Below are 7,695 nucleotides of genomic sequence, written 5' to 3' on the forward strand. Positions count from 1 at the left end.
AGTTAATATTATATTTTTTAAAATAATATACAATTTAAAAATAATTAGCCATAATTTTCTCCAAAATCTCTTTATTTCATTGGACAGCACTAATATTAGTTACGGTCCCGTTCGCTACGTGCATTATGTGCTCTGCTGTCATTACGTCGATGCGCGGGAAATTCGAATCTCCGATGCACAAATCGTCGATAAGGCGGAAAAAGTCAAAAAACGAAGAAAATGAAATGAAAAAAAAACAAACCGGAATACTACTTCTGACGGGAAAAGAACGCGCCTGCCAGAAGAAATAGCTTTAACCGAGAGAACTCGAAATGACAGAAATGAGTGGAGCAAGAAGAAGAATAACTCCCGAGAGATATTGAGAATTCACTCTGAAACATTTGTAAAATTTGCACGTTCAGGTGTTTTGACATTGAAATCTTTGAATTTTGAATCTGATAGGAAATAAAGAAAATTTAGGAAAAAATCAAGATTCAGGAATGTCCTACTTTTATAGAAACAATTTGTAGCAAAACTTGATCTTTTGAACTATGAATGATAAAAGCCCATATTAATCGTTGATAATAAATTTACATACTTAATTAGTTAATTGAGTTTTCAATAGGAAAGTGCTTTAAATTTTACAGAGGATGAGTTGGAGAGTCCGAGAATCTATTTTTGACCACCATCCATTCTGATGCTGTCATATATAATACGAAGAAACGTCTTACACAACAATTTTATAAATTATTGAATTATAATCCTGCCTAAAAATAGGCCCCGAATAAAATTATATACGCACCTACATTTCTACTCAATAATTAAATTGTTCTCTGCGGCCAATTCAATTCTATTATAATACATCATAAAATGACATTTGATTTGATTTTGTCACAGACTTCGAACAAATACCAGATCAAACATCATGAAAAAAGTTATTTCGCGCCATCAAAATCCTGGGTTTTAACCCACAAGAAAAAAATTAAATTATACAAACCAAACACAAAATATTAAAACGCATATTTTTAAGGCCGAGTTCTCGTTGTAAATACAAGTACTTAACTTTCATTCGATTCTGTATTTATCAATAAAAAGTTCAATTTATTTTTTGTTAGCAGATGGATTTTAAGATTGAGCAAACACGAATCGTTTTAATTTTAGATACAAAACCATAAATCAATTTTATTTGAGTTATTGAAGTATCGTATTGGAAAAGTTGGGTTGTAAAGTTAAGTAATGGAATATTTTCTCTGGGGAAATATTTTATAAATAGTACTTAAGATTTTAATACCATATGCGGGGTAAAGATTTATGTAATATTTGGTAGATATAATATTTAAATATTCTAAACGTTCAAAAGTTTTTCTTTTCACCTAATACATAGATCAATTTTTGTTTAATTGCATGTACATATTGTCTAAGTAAGGAAAACTGGGTACGGTTGTGCCACTTTTCTATTTATCAGCGATAGTTTTGTTAATCTAAGAGTTAACTGAAATAAAATGAACTACTTAGCTGGGTAATTTGAATATTTGCTTACGTGGAAATACTCAAACACTGTCATTAAATACGATGAATTTGTCATTAAATCAGAGTATACCAGAAAAGGGCGAGTGTCACAACCGTCCACAAGAGATTGAAACACAAAAGGAGATTAAAAAACAACATAATAATTTATACAAAGCTCAAGAATATAATATAACATCACACAACAAACCATAATTTTCAAATAAGAAAATTTTGTGAAAACTTTTATCTTGTATTGAATAACATTCAAAGTGAGTCTGTATACAAGTAACGAGTATTATTAGAAGAAATCGAACGAAAAAACTTACTTTTTACTATTTAAAACCAATACAATGTAAAGATCGTGTTAATGTAGAGTGACTCAAAGCAATAATGGAAACTTGTTAGAACCAACGTACATCACCTTTCTCTTTTTAGACTCTATCTCAAAATCAGTATAGCTTACAATTAGTTGTTATGACGACTGTCATTACCGTACCCTGGCACAACCGTACCCAGTACCTATTAGATTAATTTCTCAGCATTCCAATTGCTCTCCACAAAACACAACTCGTTCTAGCTCAACATTTAAACTGATCACGATAATTCTTTATATACCTCAACGTGTGCTTTGCTAATGCACAAAGTGTTCTATGTGTTGGCGATATTGCATCCTTTGGATTTTTACCGTTTCCATACTGCCACAGACTGCCACAGACTTCCCATGTGTGTGCATTATGGCCGGACATTCTCCTGCGGCTACAAATCCCGAAAATCTCCAGGATATCCCGCAAGGAATATGTGATAACCGATTTACACGCTGACTTCTTACCGAACGAGCACAGGTGGGATAGTCCGGCTATTGGTTTGATGGAGACGATGGAGAAATCTATGTGAATTTAAAAAGTTACTTGAAAATCTTGTTACATAAAAACTAGTGATGCATGGTAACGTGCCTTAAAACTTAAAGAAATATCTAATATTTTTGAATGTTTGAAAAAAAAACTATTATGAAAATATTGATTTTTTTATAATTTGATTTTTTTATAAATGTTCAACATTTTTGCAAATCATTTGCGCTTCTTAGCTGTTTTATAAACGAAATTTCAAACATCGTTGCCATCAACAGCGTATATCAAATTTTTATATTGGAACAGAGCGATTATGGAATTGTTATGTAATTTGTAGGTAAACAACAGACAAAAAGAACTTTCTAAAGTTTTGTAGTATTCTGATTGATGATCGAAGATTTTTGTAATATACAAGGAAGCCGGTGCTTCCAAAGCATTTGTATATATTATTGTGAAGATTATTAATTTTGATTTAACTAAAAACGCTTAGTTAAACTCGATGAGAAAACCTTCGGGAAGGTTTGATGAAGTCTTATAATGCTAAATTAGCCCTAACGCGTAAGTAGTACTAAATTCTGCGATGGGCAGGGAACTAAATTTGATTTATAAGGTTGTTCGGAAAGTTACTTTGTTTTTTTTTCCACAGAAGGTTTAACTATCTTTTTTAAACGTAACATCACACTTAAGCCGTATAATTATAATATGTTTTGAAAGTTTATATTTTAAGGTCTGTGTGTAAGTAAATTCTAATCAATTATACGCAGTAGTTTTTGGAGGGTGCCACTTTGAATGCGGAAGGCATTAAGGAGCAATTTCGACATATTTTACTCTTTTGCTATATAAAAGGTAAAAATACTGTAAGTTTGTGAGTCAAAATGAAATTGATTGATGTGTATGGAAATGACGTGTTGATAGTACGACAGTACCAAAACTGGAATTTAAATTTATCAATTTTAACAGTTCATGACCACTTGAAAGCTCTGAGATTTTTCTCGAAGCTCAATGTATGGTTCTCAATTTCTCATTGAAAGAAACCTGTGTCATCGCATTGGCGTTCGCGATTCGCCTCTAAAAAGTCTTGAAAATCATCAGGTATTGAAGCAAATTGTTACTAGAAATATCAATGAGATGTAAGTAATGCAATACATGCAATTTCCCATAAAACATAAAGAAGAACCTACTCAAAACAGTTGTAAAGCTGAAATTTGCCTGAAAAAGGCGATGCAGTATGTTTGGTGGAATTTTAAAGGAATTGTTTGTCTTTTAGCTTTTCCAGGATAACATAACAGATAATCCGGATGTTTTATGTCATCTGCTGGATAAACTAAATGATGTACTTCAATAGAAAAAGTCACAATTAACCCTCAAGCAAGGTATAGTATTGCATCAAGACGGCGCAAGACCTCACATAAGTTTGGTCTATCGCCAAAAGCTTTAACAGCCATAATGAGACCCAATTCATCATCGGACCATTGATTGTTCCGGTCACAAAAAATTTTAGACGGTAAAACCTTTACTTCACTTTGATCAGTTTTTTGCCAATAACGACCAAAAAAATTATGATCTCGACATTATGCTAACACCAAAAATATGATAAAAGATGTTTGATCAAAACATCGAATACATAATTTATTAAAATAATGGTTTATTGTACAAAAATTACGTTTTATCTAATAAAATATCTATAATGAACGAAGTTACTTTCCGAACAACCCAATATTCCTCATCAGGTGTAATCGTTCAGAGGAAAAAATTTAATTGATGCCCAACGTACTATTAAATTATTTATTAAATTATAGCAGTATAAATAATGTCTGCCTATATACATGAATATGTAAACATGCTTCACCCCCTCCCTTTGTATACATATTATCCATAATATTTTCCTTAATGTGCTTTCGCTGCTAGTAAATTTATTCGTTTCCAATACAAAATGTTGTCGTCGTAAGGTATTTCGTTGCGGCGTCGGCGGGGTTGGCGGTGTCGGCGGTGTCGCCCTGTATTAGCATCTAATTTAAGATGAGTGCTTTTGTGTTCCGCAAGCCTCATTACGTGGAGGATCGATCCGGTACAGTATGGGTTCAGTATGGGTACAATACAATGCAAGCAGCAGCCCGACTGCCGGCTGCGGAAATTGGGAATACGTACGGACTCATCGACATTCTCAAATATTTTAGATGATATAGATAGAAGAGAGTAAACAAAGTACCATCGAGAAGATTTATACGGGATTGATATGTGCCATCAAAAACTGTCATTTTTAATTTCAATTAATTGAAATAAACTGTTAGCAAGTTAAAAGTTTGGTACACTACGTGGTACACCATCCTCGGCACCATTGGGCACACGACGTGTTTCCTAGACACATTATACACCGATTAAAATGACATTTTACAATTATGAATAGAAGTGCGTTTTCCAGTTATCAGACTCAGTAAATTCTGCACAGCCTTATATTAGATTTTTAACTTCCAGATTCGCTAACTTTATGTTTTCTAAACGCTTAAGTCATTCTGAATTGAATGAGACCGAATTTGGAAGAAGTATGCGTGTGCATGTGTGTGTGTGTGTAAACAAACTTTTTGCCATAAATCAACGTTATTTCAAAAACGGCAGGACCAAATTTGTGCGACGATCAGTCAAGCCATTTCTTTATAAATAGCAGAAAAAAGGTAAAAAAAAAATCGTCCACGTTTTAGATTTAATCGATTCTGAAAATTGAAAAACCGTTCGAAAGATTTTAGTTGGGGATCGTGCTTATTAGTTTTTGGTAGAAATCGGCCGGTCCGTTTTCTTCTAACAAGTGTTAAAAAAATTTCGACAATCTTTATTATTATTTTTTATTACCATAGTCTTATGGAACATACTAAAATATTACGTCTCTACCACAACTCGTTTAACTTTAAAAATTTGTCAAAGTTTGCAAAAATTGGTATCGTTTTTTTAAAGTGATTAAATAAACTTTTGAAAAATATATACTTAAATATTTATGAACTTATAATCATTTATAATTATTTTTTTGCATAGTCATATTCCCATCTGTAATACTCTTAAATTTCAATACTGAGTACCTCGAAGGTCACTTTTGAGAGAAATTACATTTACGTAAAATATATAATTATCAATATGTAATTTAGATATAAGATTATACTCAAAGTTTTATTGTAATTTTTGCATCTTAACACCTTAATGTTAACAATGAACAAAGCTTGAGAGGAAAGTTTTTTCATGATTTTTGTACCAAATTTAGTATTGCTTTTTGCATCATAAACCTATATGAATAAAATAAGAGTTTGGCAGAATTATAGTATAGAATGCAATTTTTGTTGATTGCTAAATAAATTACAGCCTCTCAATAAGTCAATGTTTTTAACGTCACGTAACTCTAAACAACATCATCTATTTCAAAATTTAATTTCAATGAACTATGAACTTAAAACATCTATCTTGACGATCAAATTCCATACGTGATTTTAAGGTTTTAGATTGTAGATGATTTATAGATTGATTTTAAAAATACTAATTTCTTAAGTTTGACAAAATAACCAGTGCTATATACTAGCGATGGACGAAATTATATTAGTAGATTTTCATGAAAAGCATTTGTCATTATACTCAGCATCCAATTATTAAATAAAATCATGAAAATTTTCAAATAAACCATTAAAATGAAAAATATAGCGAAGTATGTACACAAATAGTTTTTTGATTCGGATAGTAAAAAAAATCGGGTAGTATATTTTCAGTGGGTATGTATAAAGACATGTCTGGAATAATATTGAAACACGTATGATATTTGCTCAGGTGGTTCTGGCTCAGGAACATCGTCATGAATGTTTGGGAAAAACGGATCGAAACCTCGTAGGAACTACTATAACGTATTGATAGTAAATAGTGATGCTCAAATTCTGTAAACTGATTATAAAATTGGAAATTGAAAAGGGGGTTTATTTTCAACACTAAAGAATATACGACTTGTTCAGGAAATCATAACCATGGAAAAAAATCATAAAGAATAATAGATTTTCAAACATACAGTTGTTTAAAAAAAATTCTCGTTCAATTCAATTACGATTGGTTATTCTAGATTTTGGGATCTATATCCGTATGAGTTAGTGCTAACAAACTGCCAAAAACCTAGGGATTTGCTGTGTGATCAAGAGTTTCACACATAAAACCTAACTTCACGTATGTGCTATCAAAGAGACTTCACAAAGTTGTACTTATGATAAAATTGTTGTTTGATGTCGGTACGATTTGCAGGTTAGGTTTTATATGTGAAATGCCTAATCAAACATCGAATACATATTTGGCAGTTCGTTACTATCAACTCATACGAAGATAGACCCGTAACATAGCATTACCATAACATTTTTATTTTATCCGAGAATTTGAACCTTCACTCTTTTATTCCCAGCACTAGTTTAAAAATATCTCTACAAGCATTCAGTTTATTTGTATTGCTCCCGTATCCATTTCAAAACTCTATTCCGTTTGAAGAGGTTCTTCAGTTAAATTTGATACAAAATATTCGTCCATCGTAATTGTTATATTCCGATCTAATATAAATAAGATCGATTTTTTATCGAAATGGTCAAGATATGAGATATAAATATTTTCATACAGTTATGGCGGTCGTAACTTCTTGAAGTGTTACGAAATATTACGTACGAAAGTATTCGACAGGAAATTTAAAATAAACTTACCTTACGCCATTCTGCTTGCAATATTTGCAGTATCTGAAAGAAAAAAATATGTATCAGTAAAAGAAAAAATATATAAATATATAATAAATATATATTTTTATATCAAAAAGGGCTTTTAAATTTTTAAAATTAAACGACTTGTCATAGGGCCGTAATATTTTAGTATGATCCATAAGACTATGGTATCAAAAAAATTCATAAAAATCGTCGGAAAAAATGTTTTTAACACTTTATTGAAAATAAACGACCCGGCAGATCTTTACAAAATCAGCACGGTTCTCAACCATTATCTTTGGAACGGTTTTTGAATTTTCAAATTTATTCACAATTGCAGGCTGAAACGTAAACGATTTTTTTTCACTTTTCTGCTATTTATAAGGAAACGGCTTGGCCGATCGTCGCACAAAATTGACAAGCAATCCTTCTCGAGATACTTCGAATGGCTTTTAATCTTTTAAAATCGGTTCAGTCGTTTTTTGAGAAAACGTCAATTTAAGGCAAAAAATCTGTTCACACACACACACACACATAATTTATCCAAATTTAGTCTCATTCGATTCAGAATTGCTTGAAACGTCAAGAAAATATAAACTTAGCGAATCGGATTTTTTGATGAAAACATAAACTTCTTCTTCGAGAAGTTAATAAAAATT

The sequence above is a fragment of the Ctenocephalides felis genome, unplaced genomic scaffold (genome assembly GCF_003426905.1).
Source record: "Ctenocephalides felis isolate EL2017-DRISC unplaced genomic scaffold, ASM342690v1 CF-g0.4_SCAFFOLD_02960, whole genome shotgun sequence".
In the NCBI taxonomy this organism is placed as follows: Eukaryota; Metazoa; Arthropoda; class Insecta; order Siphonaptera; family Pulicidae; genus Ctenocephalides; species Ctenocephalides felis.